General features: G+C 42.2%; 1 protein-coding gene across 6 annotated transcripts in view; it reads right to left on the reverse strand.

Annotated features, from left to right (window-relative positions):
- Window positions 1–3,006, reverse strand: part of LOC124221932 (uncharacterized) — a 154,162-nt gene extending 151,156 nt beyond the window's left edge. For 2 of the 6 annotated variants that reach the window (XM_046632767.1, XM_046632431.1), the window contains exon 1: window positions 779–3,006. The gene's annotated coding sequence lies outside the window, so the exon portion shown is untranslated. The remainder of the gene's footprint in view (window positions 1–778) is intronic. The other 4 variants (XM_046632844.1, XM_046632681.2, XM_046632603.1 and 1 more) reach the window with 3 other exon arrangements.
- Window positions 3,007–13,712: the final 10,706 nt, after the last annotated feature.

Consider the following 13,712-nt stretch of genomic DNA (forward strand, 5'->3'; position numbering starts at 1 on the left):
CGCGGAAAACGGAAGTGTGTAATAAACCAGGATAAAAACGGTAAGAGGAGAAAAGGCATGTGTATATATTTGAGGAGCAAGTGTAAAAAATGCGACCAAAATTATTACAGCTCGCATGCATCAAGAATGAACGATCAAGAGGGGAAATTCACGAGTTGCGCATGTTTGGCGGTACTGCACGATGAATAAAAAATTGAACGACTAATGAATGAGAAAAATAAAAACGTTGGCTCACTCTTCGAAACCGCACGTTTTGTTGGAAGAGAAGAAAAAAAAACAGAACGAATTTTAAAAAAACCGCGAACTAACAAAAAGTCGTAATATTCGCGACCGTTCTCGACGACAGTAAAAATAGTACGTTGGGTAAATGAAAAAATGGTATGATAAATTTCGGGGGATTTTATTGAAAGCTGCACGTGGAATACGAACGCGGAATAAGTGAGTAAGTAAGTAAGTAAGTCATTCAATGGTTGCGGAAGTTGGTAGGTTGGTTGAGTTAGATTAGGTTAGATTGAATTTATCAGAGAGCTGGCTAGTGCGAAATGGGTGTGTGGTGAATGATGTGAAGGAGGAGGAGGAAAGCGTACGTGAAACATACAAAAGAGAAGGCGAGAGAGAGAGAGAATGATGTAGTACATATACGACGACGACGACAGCTTCAAAAAAATACCAAAGAATCAGAATCAGAGGAAGACGAAGGAGAAGAAATATGTATGAAGATAAAATGAGCGCAAAGTTGAATTTATATACATATATATGTGCGCGTGTGTGTACTTACATAAAAAACATCCAGTGTTAGCAATCGGCGATGCGTGTGTAACGGGGGTAATATATCCAATATAATCCAAAGCAGTAAACTTTTTCTCGTCACTTATCTCACACAACACTGAATACAATATTTTCCTTCAATTAATTTAAGTGTAGTATTTATTTAATTACTTATATATTTATCACACATGAGTAAACCACTAATTAAACGATCCAACAACAGCAACGACGATAATTTCCTGAATTTAACGACGGTGAGATCAAAAAAAAAAAAAATACACGACAACACTTTTCAGCAAATTAACCAGATTTATTACTATTATTATTATCATATATTCTTTAGGTAGTCGTATTTCGCACAGCCGTAGCACACAAGCATCATCTCATCATCATCATCATCATCATCAGCAGGAGGAGGAAGAAGAGAAAAACCCCGCTGATTGTGAATTTAAAAGAGGCGATACCGATAAAATAAAAACGAAATACAGAGAAGACGAACAAACAACTATCAGCGATTATCACAAGCTGATTTATTAAACACGGTTGGCGTTGTTCGGAACGCGGCTGATGTTTTTAATTTTCACTTTCGAATTCAACAGATTAATTGTTTGGTATATCAAACGATATACGCGTATGCGTATTTATATATTTACACACACGTATACGTTCTCCTAATTACGTATACTATTCACAAGGGCGTTGTTTTCATTCATAATTACACGTTACAGGCATTATTTTTAAGCAATGATTGCTGCCCGATGACTTGGCCACAGCGATTTTGTTACAATAATAAATATTATCTCAACAACGAATAACACAAGTTCACTTTATTCTTCCGCCATTTCATTTCATTCTTATTCTTCTTGTGCACAACGAGATCAGAAAGGATTTCGTCAAAACAATTCACTTGGCAGACGTATCGCGTTTATCACGTGATATAGTTGTTGTTATTGTTGTTACTATTATTCACCAACCAACCACCACATCACGTTTTGGATTCACATAATTTCTTTCTATCCTCCTCTTCGCCTATCTTTGCTTCTGAAACTTTTTAAACATCTACTCTTCCATCATCATCGCAATCGCAATCACTGAATCGATTTCACTTTTAACGCCGATTAACTCTGGTATTATTGTTATACGTCGACACTTTCGATACACGGGTACGCGGATGAAAACCAGATTGTAGGAGGTAGATATCCAGATAGATAGATAGAGAGAGACAGAGAGAGAGAGAGAGAGAGAGAGAGAGAGAGAGAGAGAGAAAGGGAGAGAGGGACGTACAGTCAAGTCGTAAAAGAAATCGGACCGATCAAAGCCGCGTTACGTAAAACTTGCGACGGCTCTCAAACTGGGCCGAGTGCAGCAGCAGCAGTTATACACACGAGTTTAAACTTCGCGTCAAGGACACAGCAGCAAAGCATATCGGTACAGCTAACCCAAATAGAGATAGGAAGAGGGTGGGATGAATTTTTCAAATTCTCTCGTTATATTTTCTTCTTCTTTTCTTTTCGTTCCCTCGAAAAATTCACCGCAGTAAAGTTTGCTTGTTGCGGAATGACGAGTGGGATAATAAAACTTTCGTCGAAGTATCGTAACGGGTACACCGAGCTTCCGATCGAGAAATCACCGCGCACAAAAATTGATCGGTAATAACTTTTTCGCACGGTAGAAACGACAGAACAGCCTCGCGTGAGTTGTTGGAACCGGTGTCGAGGAGCGAGGGGAGAGAAAAAAAATTAAAAATAAAAAAAAAAATGACGCAAGAGTTAAAGAATAAGAACAAAGAAGACTACGAGGGACGACTCGTATCACAAAAGTGCGCAAAACGCCACATTACACACACACACGCACGTAGTTGTTTCGTTCCTCTTCGTTGATATAATCCAACACCGAATAACGGAAGATTATCGTGTGTACGATGAAAAGTGTCGTCGAAGAACGCACCTCGGTACGAGAACGTCGTTACGCGGCAGCGGCAGGTAACAACGGTCTGTTTTTATCGTGACAATAATCCAATACACAGGAGAGATTATTACGTAAACAGTGGCACAAAAACGACTCGGGAAAATATGTATACACGTACTACTTTGACACACGAGGATCGTGCGGATTTCCGGTGATCGCGTATCGCCGCGGCTGAGAAACACAACAAACTTAACTTTTCCTCGCGCTCCGACACAACCGCGCCTCGATGTATCTTCTTACTCCGACGGAGGTCCGACGCGAACTGAGTCGAATTGGAAGTTGGCAGTCGAGGCAGAGCCGAGCCGACGGCGCGCGGCGCGACGCGAGCGGCTGATCGGTGTGACGACGGAACGCGGCGCACTCGGAAACGAGGGAAGGGCCGCACCTGATTTGCTGCCACCTCACGCACACCGACGGACGCACGCACTGTTGCCAAGTCGACGCCGACGCGAGTCTACCTCCCTCCCTCCCGCCTTCCACCTTCCATGCCGAGCTCAATCTCGCTCCCTCTCTCTCTCTCTCTCCCAGTCGGTGTCGTGCGCTACTTCCACACACACCCGTTCAAGCCCCACGCGGAAGACAGAGACGGACCCGACGACCGACGTACGGTTCTTTCGGACTCGACCTCTTCGAACGACTCTGACTCTGAATCCGAATCTGCCTGCGTCAAGGATACGACTTGGCGGCCTTTTTTCTCTAATTAGAATACTCGGATGAGAGGAGAAGACGAGAAAAAGATACAATAAATAAATAAATAAAGGTGGATTTTTATGGATATAAAAATTTGTCGTGTGAATTTATTTACTTTTTGCTGGTCTCGGTGAACGTACGGAATCCTCCCCCGCGGCGAAAATTCCCTCGGACAAAATCCCCGCTGGACGTAATCGACCTTGAAAAAATTCACCCTTGACAAAAATCCCTCGGATAAAATTTCCCCGAATAAATAAATAAATAAATTATTGAACGAACGTTGATGTACGTGTAATAATATTGGGGAAGGGAAGTTTTGTGGACGAAGAATCTTGGCCGCGGGGGAATCTCGGAAAGGGAGATTATGTATGGGAACTCGCGTACCGTCGTATACCCGTACCTACTACTGTTATAAAAAGGTAAAATTTGTTTGTTTCTACGTAGAGGGTATAATCTTTGGAACAACCGAACCGATGTAAAAAAAAAAACTTCTCACTAGTAAAAAGGTAAACTATTCCTGAGTAATATAGGCTGTAATTCATATCGTTAAAAGTAAGTTTTCAGTTTGAATTCTCAATGTTTGTAAATTAAGTTGTAAGAAAAAAGCACTGTTTGACTGCTTTATCGGCGTGCGTTAACCAAATGGTTGGATATGCGTGAAATATAACACTGGTGCGACGTGATAGATAATTTTACGTTTCCGGGTTAAAAAGCCATTTTTTTGTGCAAGCTTCGAGCGGAGAGACACTTACGCGATTAACTGTACGTTTAACCTAGATTTGTCTATCCGTCCGAATCTGGGACGGGTAAAGCAAAACTCTGTTCAGTCTTACAGCTAATTATTTTTGCTTATGGGATGAGCGGTATATTTCACAAGTCGAGTGAGCTTTTTTCAAATCTGCGAATAGAGATGGAATTATTTCGTTGAATCGTAATATTTTCTTGCAATCACTACGCGTGTATGAATATGAATATGAGTTTCGATCACTAGGACCGCCTCTTCGTTTACCGTTCCGAATCCATAATTTTTTCCTCCTCTTACCGTGTAACGTTAAATCGTCCGACGCGAATCTTTTCCGCGATATCGGCTCGTTGGCTTTATTACCGCGAAAACACGTTACGCACGCAAACCCGTCGGAGGTGATACATATACCTTATTACTTAACGTGATTGAAAAATTGTTCAACAGACGATTGGTCGAAGACAAAAAATCCACAAGCAACAGACGAAAACCGCAGTTCTATAAAGGGATAAAAGTTTACGAGATGAAGTTCGTTGTAACGACGCGTGTTTATAAAAATCGTCATTTTTCCGCTTAAAAATTATCCGTGACGGTTGAGCAAACCGCGTAATGAATCAAAACATTACCTTTATATATCCGATGTAATTTAACTCCGCCAAAGTTACCCTAACATCGTTGTCACAAGTTAACGCTATCGAATTCCCAACTTGCCACGATGACAAGTTGATCAAACCTGCCATGATTTTTGTATTAATTAACATTTTCGCAGGTCGCCGAAAAGGATGACGAAAACTGTCTACGCGACACTGTGGCAGCTTTGAATCTTCGTTCGATTTGCCTGATTAATTTTTTACACCTGCACGGCAACAGACGCGAGATTTTGCAAAGGACGAGGAGAAGCGACTCGAATTCCGGAACGGAAACGTCGTCCCGCGGGTTGTCGGGTAACAGAGGACGCGTGATCTCGAAATCCTGTCATCCGGTGACAAGTGTCTCGGGCAACGTTACAACCCTGGAGGTCCGTCAACGCGCAGGATGCAGGACGGCGAGGAATCTCGAAGGACGAAGGATAACGGATGACGTGCCGAAAGCCTCGACATTTTGCAACGACGCAAGATAATATACGCGTATATACATACCTATGCATAGGCGAAACGAATGCATTATTCTCGCATCATATATTATACGCTTATCCCTCTCTTTCTACGCGATGCAGCGATGAATAAATGGCGTCAGACTTGTTCAACGAAATATCATTACAGCGAAACGTGCGAATCATCGCGCAATACGCGCATGTATGCGTATAATTATCTTCATGCTAATTCATCATATTGGGAAGCAGCGCTATATGTTCTGGTCGTTTAGTGGTTAACCTTACAGTTTGCAGAGTGCGCCGGCATGGCAGGTTGGAACGCCAAGTTGCAGACTGTACACGGGTCTTAATTATCAAAACGGGTTACTCGGCTCCACATATACTTACGCTAGTAATATAAACCTGTATAATGAGACGAGAAATATTGTATTATGGATGATATGTGCGAAAACGCGTTTATAGCTATGTAAACGTGCCGATTATAACATTACGCGATGACAAAACAAGCCTCGGACTACGGGAATCAAGGTTCTTACGTTGCGATTGTTAAATCGGACAACGATGCTACAGGGTGGAAAAAGCCGATCTATCAAAGTGAAATAAATACGCTTGCGGATTATTTCCGTTATACACGTAAAATATTCTGATTCAGACCGGAGATTTCTGAGAGAGGGTGAGCGGCATTTCAATTCGGGAACGTGCAGACGCGGGCCGTTTATTGGAAAAAAACAACCAAGGCGAATGAAAAAAAAAAAAAAAAAAAATCCATCCATTGAATCTGCATGATAATTATTACACAGGTGAACGTGAAACACGCGGCAGGTTATGAATATTTCAATGAAACTAAATCGAACCGTGAACGCGAGTGGTTTTGCCTCATTCAGAAAAATATTTACGGCACGTAATGTACGTGAAATGTTTTTCGAACTGTACACTAGATGAAAAATTTGCGTGTTGAAAAATGATGTAGGCAAATAATTTTAAAGAAATAATATGCTAGATATAATATAATTTAAAGCGAGTGCAGTAGGGTGGTTTATTTTTTAACGTCTATTTTTTCAGATGTTATACTCGAAAAACTTGTGATAGATACTGAAAAAAAATTGCGGTAAAACCTGGAGGAGGTAGGAAAATATTTAGAGGTCGCTGTACCGATTATGGTAAAATTTTTTATTTTTTTCGTATTACGGTCCAATCGATCATTGTTTGTAAAAATCAGTACCGTAAACGAAATAGTGATACTCCTCTTTCGGTGACAAAAACTGTTACCCAAATTTCTCCGAGACGATTAATCTTTCGGATAAAAGACGAGAACAGCCAACTGCGGAATCGTTAGGCGCAGTTTGCTGTTGATTGGTGAACGATTAATTAGACCACGATACGAAAAAATAAACTAATATACGTACAAGTACGTAAGGTGTGCAAATAAAAATAAATAAAAAATGGCACAATAGTCGGTAGCGACCTCTAAATATTTTCCCATCTCCTCCAGGTTTTGCGACCCTTTTTTCTTCAACATTTGTGACAAATTTTGCTGCTGGCAATTTTCTAAACCGTCGTAAATTCACGATTCCTGCATCTCCCCTTGATTACACGTATGTATATCCGTGCAGAATGCGGATCTTTCGATTGAATCGCGTTCGCGAAAATCTAGCCAAGCTAGAAACTCCTCGAAACGTTCGAGAACCTAGGTCAAGTTTTCAACTCGTACGGTTAGGATAGGTACACACACTCGGGCATCTCGCCGCTCGATTGAGCCCGGCCGTCTCCGTGCAGCGAACCTGATCGCATCTTACATACAAATGCACAGGCAACTCGACATCTACGTCTACGAACAGATGTGACCCATATGTATAATCCGAATTTTTCACAAGCCGTTCCGAACATAGAACGGTGACGCGAAACGGCGCTGATTTTTAAATATAGCCGTCAAAGTTTGCCAACCTTTCAGCTAACACTCGACATAACGCTGAGCAAAGTGACGCATCGAAATTATAATACATATTTGCCAAAGCGCTTCTACGTACGTATCATCCACGTAACGCGTTGAATGCCGAGACTTGTAATTCGGCGTTCCAACTCTCTATCCCTGATTGTTTGGATAATCTGACTAATCGCTCGTACGCAACAACTAGTCGCATAAATTTCTCTTACTCGCGACACACGCGGTATAACCTAAAACAATAAATCAGCCGAAACTCGGACCGCGAATCGATCGGCTCTGAGCGGTATCGATTTCAACCGTGAAAAGACTCCTTCGTCGGCGTTTATACGCAAACTTAATTTTCAGCAAGCAGGTGCGGTTGTTACAGACCGAATGCGGTGATTACAGGATACGTGACGTGGGTGAATACTGGGGCAAATGTATACCGATGCAGGAATCTAGGAATCTAGGAAACGTGACAATCAATTCAGACGTAACTAATTGGCAGCTATGACGCGGACCCTTAACAAATTGCGCAACATGCATGTAACAGACATCGACGCGAAGTGCCGCGTTTGTGTAAAATATGTGCGTCTCTGCGCGAAGCATCGACCGGCGGCGGGTTTTAGACCATTGTAAAACAAGCCTCGGCATCATCGCGATGATCGTTTCGAGTCTCGTTCCGTCTTTTGTGATTACGTCGCAACCGTGCCACGTTGCAATGCTTCGCCGCCTACGCATGCAGGTTACACGCTCATTCCCGCGTCCATGTTACGTTCCTGTTTACCTGCGATCTGCCATTTACTATTGCAGCGAGTAGTTGTACACGCCTCGAGTGCGGGAAGTCAAAGTCGGGAACTTGGTGCACAACAGCGACGGAAATCTGATCGAAAATCGATTATTTTTAGTCATTCTTAGCTAGAAACAATTTCCTCCTGGTACGGAAGAACGGATAGAATATTGTGTGAAAAATTAACGGATCGGCGTGGAATGAGCTCAGACATCGACGTTTCGAAACATCGTAATATTCTGCTTTTTCTTGTTGTTGGTAAAAGAAAAAAGACACTCTTACATATAATACGTCGATACAATATTATTTGCAGTTTGGCTGGACTTGAATTTTTCTCTTAAATTCATCGATCTGACTTTGAGAAAAGAGCACGGTAATTGAATAGAAACAAACAGATTTCTCCCGCATCTAAATACACAGCTGATAGTACAGGTTATCGAACGATTATAATGCACGTACGTATAGCGCTTGATGCAGAGTCGCGAATCGCGAGATTAACGCACGTTGTCGAGGTCAATAAAATTTCGAAGCACTTACGTCACGCGGCGTACACCGCTGAACCGGTAAGAAAACTTTTCAAGGATAGGTCAGTATCCTTGTTTCAGGCCAAGTTGTACGTAACCGCAATCTGGACAATAAAAATCCTACGTTCTCAAGCCTGCAGCAGCAGTCTATCGTCTTGTTATTGCGCATATGTCTGCAATGAATATATATATATATATTTCTTAATCGCTCGATGACTTTGGAGAATTGATATTGTACCGAATCGTATATGTATAGAGATAGGTGGGTATATTCGTAAGAGAGTCGAAATACGATAGCGAGCTGCCGAAATCTTTGCTCTCGTCTCTCTTTGTCGGGAGGGCGAAAACCGTAATTCGATTTCGTTGCGTACCTACATTGATTTATCGCCGTATAATACATAAATCTCTGGTAGGGTGGTTCACTTTTTAACTTATTTTTTCAACGTGCCACTCGAAAAATTTCTGACAAGTACTGAAGAAAAAATTGTCGTTAAACCTGGAGGAGGTAGGAAAATATTTGGAGTTCGCTACCGATTATTGTAATATTGTTTATTTATTTTTATTTGTACACCTTACGGACTTGTACGTGTATGTTAGTTTATTTTTTTCGTATCCGATAAAAAAAATATTTCGTGGTCCAATTAGTCGTTCACCAATCGGCAGCAAACTGCGTCTGACAATTCCGCAGTTGGCTGTTCTCGTCTTTTATTCGAAAGATTAATCGTCTCGGAGAAATTTGGATAACAGTTTTTGCTATCGAAAGATGAATATCGCATCACCTTGATGTCCCTGTTTCGTTTTCAGTGCTGATTTTTATGAACAATGATTAATTAGACCGCGATACGAAAAAAATAAACCAATATACATGCAAGTCCGTAAGGTGTAGACATAATAATAAATAAATATATTACAACGGTTGGTAACGACCTCTAAATATTTTCCTGCCTCCTCCAAGTTTCGCGACAATTTTTCCTTCAGTATTTGTCACAAATTTTTCCAGTGGCAAATTAAGAGAAAGAGTAGATTAAAAATGAACCCACCCTAATCTGTATGTACGCGTACGGCGTGAATACGTCTGCGTTCCCGGTCGGACACCGCAAACGTGTCACTCGATAAGCAATCTACATCAGCCGGGCAGCGCGCAGTGAATCGTCCGTTTCTCCTTATCGCGCGTTTATACAGTCTATAGGCGAGTATTTCACCTTGGTAATTAATCGAGCCAAGTTGATGGTCTCCAAGGTCTGACTACCTCAGTATTTTTAATCAAGGACTCTCGATAGTGATTTCTATAACAGCTGTACCTGGCACACAAAGTCGCGGAAAAACTCGCGGATTTATTCGTTTCTGAAATTTATTGCAAATCACTGGCGAGGAAGGTATCCCAGGTCGATATCTCCGATTTCATTTCTTTTGTAACATGTTATGGTATAGTAAAAACTAAGCAACGTGTATTTTTTTTTTATATCTGCGATTAAACACTTTTAAGGGGTCGAAACCGTTCTCCAAATTAAGGCACGTCGAGGGGCGATTTGGCAGTTTTACCCGCAAGAACATAATATTTTTTAACCCATCCAGCTGGAAAAGTTTTTTGGTAACGAAAAACGAAAAATGAAACTATCTCAATTGAAAAAAAGAAAAAAAACTGCCAAATCACCCCTTGACGTGCCTTACCTTAGAGGGTGGTTTCACCCCTTTAAACTTTTTAATGGCGGATAACAAAAAATACGTGTCGCTTAGTTTTTATTGAACTATAACTTATAACAAAAGAAGTCAAATCGGAGAGATCGACCTGGGATACCTTCCTTGTAAGTTGCGTGAAGCGATTCTTAAAAAATGGTTCGATGTCGCTTGAAATCGTTCGGAATCCAAGTCCAAACCACTTTTGTTCGAAATCGTCCGTAATGGCCTGAAATCATTGAGTATCTTCGAAATTAAAACTCATCTAAAATCTGTTCAAATCTATCGAAATTACCGACAATCGCGTGAAATCACTGAAATTTCGCCATCGCTTTTCACCCAATCTCCGATCAAACAGCCACTGTGAATTCGGTTACAGGTATAATACTGAGCACTGTTGCGCAGTCGGCAGGTTATACTAACCATTCCTGAAGGAATCGAGCATCCTGTACATCGATTTTCGGAGTTACGAGAATCGAGGCACTCCTGGAGTCCGTCGTGCAGGATTCTTCGCAAGTAACAGGGTATAAAAACGAGAAGAGTTCTGGTTTCGCATTCGGGGATCGATAACAACCTTGTGCAATTTCCCCACGTTGCACGGATTCCGAAAATCGCGAAACAGGTGCCTGCCAGCTCTCAGATATCCTTGTTATCCCGCACGTCATTAGATAGCAATAACAATAAAAATAACAACAATAATATTACTAATAGCAACGGTCTTCGGTCAGACGCGAATAAATTGAATCGCGTTAGCCGTAATTCCGATATCGTCGGACGACACGCGCAGTTGTATTTAAAAATGCGTCAAATTTCATTCGGTATTTCTCCACCTTTCCGACCTTGCACATCGCATATTATTACCAACGTATCTGCAGCGCGCGAGAAAAAGCTCTGCTAATTGTCCCCGGAGGAACGCGTATCAAGTTCGCCGGTGTATATGGTAAAATTGATGAGAAACTCGGGGCGGGTGCGCCGCCGGCGTCAACGAGGAGGATAATTAGCAGACGACTACCGTCGTTATAACCCGATTGTTTGTACACCAGCCTGCAGAGCAGACTACTCGGCGACGAGTACGGCTACCTGTGATAATACACCGAAACGCGGACAAGAAACAACCGCGAAGTCTCTTACGTTAAATTACCTATTCTCGAGTCGAAAATTCAAACTCATTCCTACCGGGTTTGCAGAAAAATATTTCACTGCAGCTGCGTGAAATGTTTATGGTAAATATTGTGTTCTCGAGTGTGCTGAATACAAAAATCACTCTCATTTCTCTCCATGGCGTGCGGTTGTTTTTCCAAAATACAAGGTGTTTGCATAAAATAAAGCACAACAATACCGAAAGAACCACCATTTCGTTACATTCAACTAAACAATATTTCTTGTAACATTAAACAAACAATTTCTTTACAAAGTTTATTTAACATTCCGTGTTCATTGTTTTTATCTGTGAAACCTTTTCATCTTCTCTTTTGTACCTCTCCGAACACGCTTTCGATTTCCATTTATCGTTTCTCTGTTTCTATTTATTCTCGAGTCTCACTCCGATACGTATTAAATGAAAGTGAAATTCCACTTTTACACAGGATTCTTGGAATCAAGAGTAGGATACCAGATTTCGAATCAATCGGGATTTTCACTCTAAATGAAAGTACAACCAAGAGTTCAAAAAAAAAAAAATCTAGACCGTTGGAATTTTTTGAGCATTTCTCCAGGTTTCAGTGAGTAAAGATATGTAAAAAAAAAAGGTATAAAAAAAACCTGAATTGTCAGCTCGAACGAAACGTTCTAATTTAGAATTGCTGTTGACCAAGGCGCTGCCAATTGCACGGCTAGGCTTTTCTTCCCTCTTTCGACTTTGAATCGTTCATTGATCGGTTTGCTGCGGCGTTTGTCCGCACCCTCTGCGAATACGACCATCAACCTGAACCTGAAGAGAATTTGTCGTCCGGCTGTCTGCGTTCGACACTCTGATCGAATATGTACAGTATAAAGGGAGTGATCGGCTAGCATCTGCAGCGTATGAGAATTCGAACAACCGGAACACCACTCGAAGGCTTGCGATGCACTTGATCGAGAATCCAAAGAGCGAAGTTTCACCGACGAAGCGTAAAGCGTAACATGCAGATACAGGTGTAGGTCTAGGTCTAGGTGTAGGTGTAGGTGTATTACGCCGCGGAGATAAAAGAAGCGCTCCATTTTCCTCGCCCTTTGTACTTGCGGAGGAAGAAATATCGGGAAAAGCGTCGATGCATCGTTTTCGCACAATGCGATACTCCCCCTCCCCGCATTCGTTCCCCTTTCGCAATAAGCTCCAGATATCTACAAATATTCGAGAATAGACGCCGCCGCTGCTGCTGCTGCATAACCCCGTGCGGTGCACCTCGAGGAAAAGGATTTATCCGAATACAGAGGTTATAAGTTGCATCGAATTTTCCCGGGTTTCATGATTTTTCGCCCATGACTCGCCTACGACTCTTACACTAATGGCGAAGAACCTTGCAACCACGATAATTCACCGGCCCCAACTGCTTGGCGTAGCTGATTTTTCTCTCTTCTCTCTCTCTCTCTCTCTCTTTCTAGGCACCGCCTGCAGGCGTTTCTCAGCTTGGCTTGTAGCCTTTGCACGTGTCGAAAGAGGCTGGAGGGCCGCAGCGGGTCGCACAAGCCGAGGAATCAATGAATCATCCGCGGCCAGGTTCGATCTTCTTTTCACTTTGTAGGTAGAGGCGGAGACTGCCGCCCCTTGGCTAAAGATCTTCCCCGTTCCTTCGATCCCGGGTCACCGGGTCGGGTGAAAACGAAGGACGCGAACTTGGGCCGCGCGCCAATTCAACACGCAATCCGGCCAATTTTCGCGTCAACCTTATAATCGGCCGAATGACCCGACTAGTTCGCCGCCTCGCCGCCAGGCGGCGCGATTCTCTCGCAGTAGCGGGAGAGACGCGATTAATCCGCGCTTCGACGCGGGCAGGCGCGAGTTTCGACTTCGTGACGCGCTTTTCTTTGATGATCCAAGATTAATCCAACGGTTTTTACAAAATTATGTACATCAATGTTCAACGTTACTGTCGAGTAACCGAAGTTAGCCTGTCGACATACGCGTGAAATTTTTTTACTACCCAGTATATACGAATAGTGAGTATTTATTACCTACTCGGCGATAAATTTGTTTCTTCGTTGCTTTCGTCTCTCTCTCTCTCCCTGTCTTTCTCTTTGGTCTTATTCGGTCGTTTTTTTCTCTCTCTTTCTCTCTCTCGTTCCTCCTCGCGGTGTGGATTTATGGACACGTCGCAGCGGGGTGAACCTGCTCCGTTACGAATCTAATTTAGACTTTCAAGTTATACCACGAATAAATTTCCTTCTCATTCCCACAATTAATTTCAGTTTCAATTGACCCTCAGACCAGCGGGAATCTTCGAACTCGATGTTCATCAGTTTTAACCGGTTTACCTGTCACGTTATAAACGTGAATCTACCATAATTTTATGCAGTAATTGAATCTGCAATCTGAATTACAGGTAGTACAGGTATCA

This window comes from Neodiprion pinetum, chromosome 1, assembly GCF_021155775.2.
Source record: "Neodiprion pinetum isolate iyNeoPine1 chromosome 1, iyNeoPine1.2, whole genome shotgun sequence".
NCBI classification, from domain to species: Eukaryota; Metazoa; Arthropoda; class Insecta; order Hymenoptera; family Diprionidae; genus Neodiprion; species Neodiprion pinetum.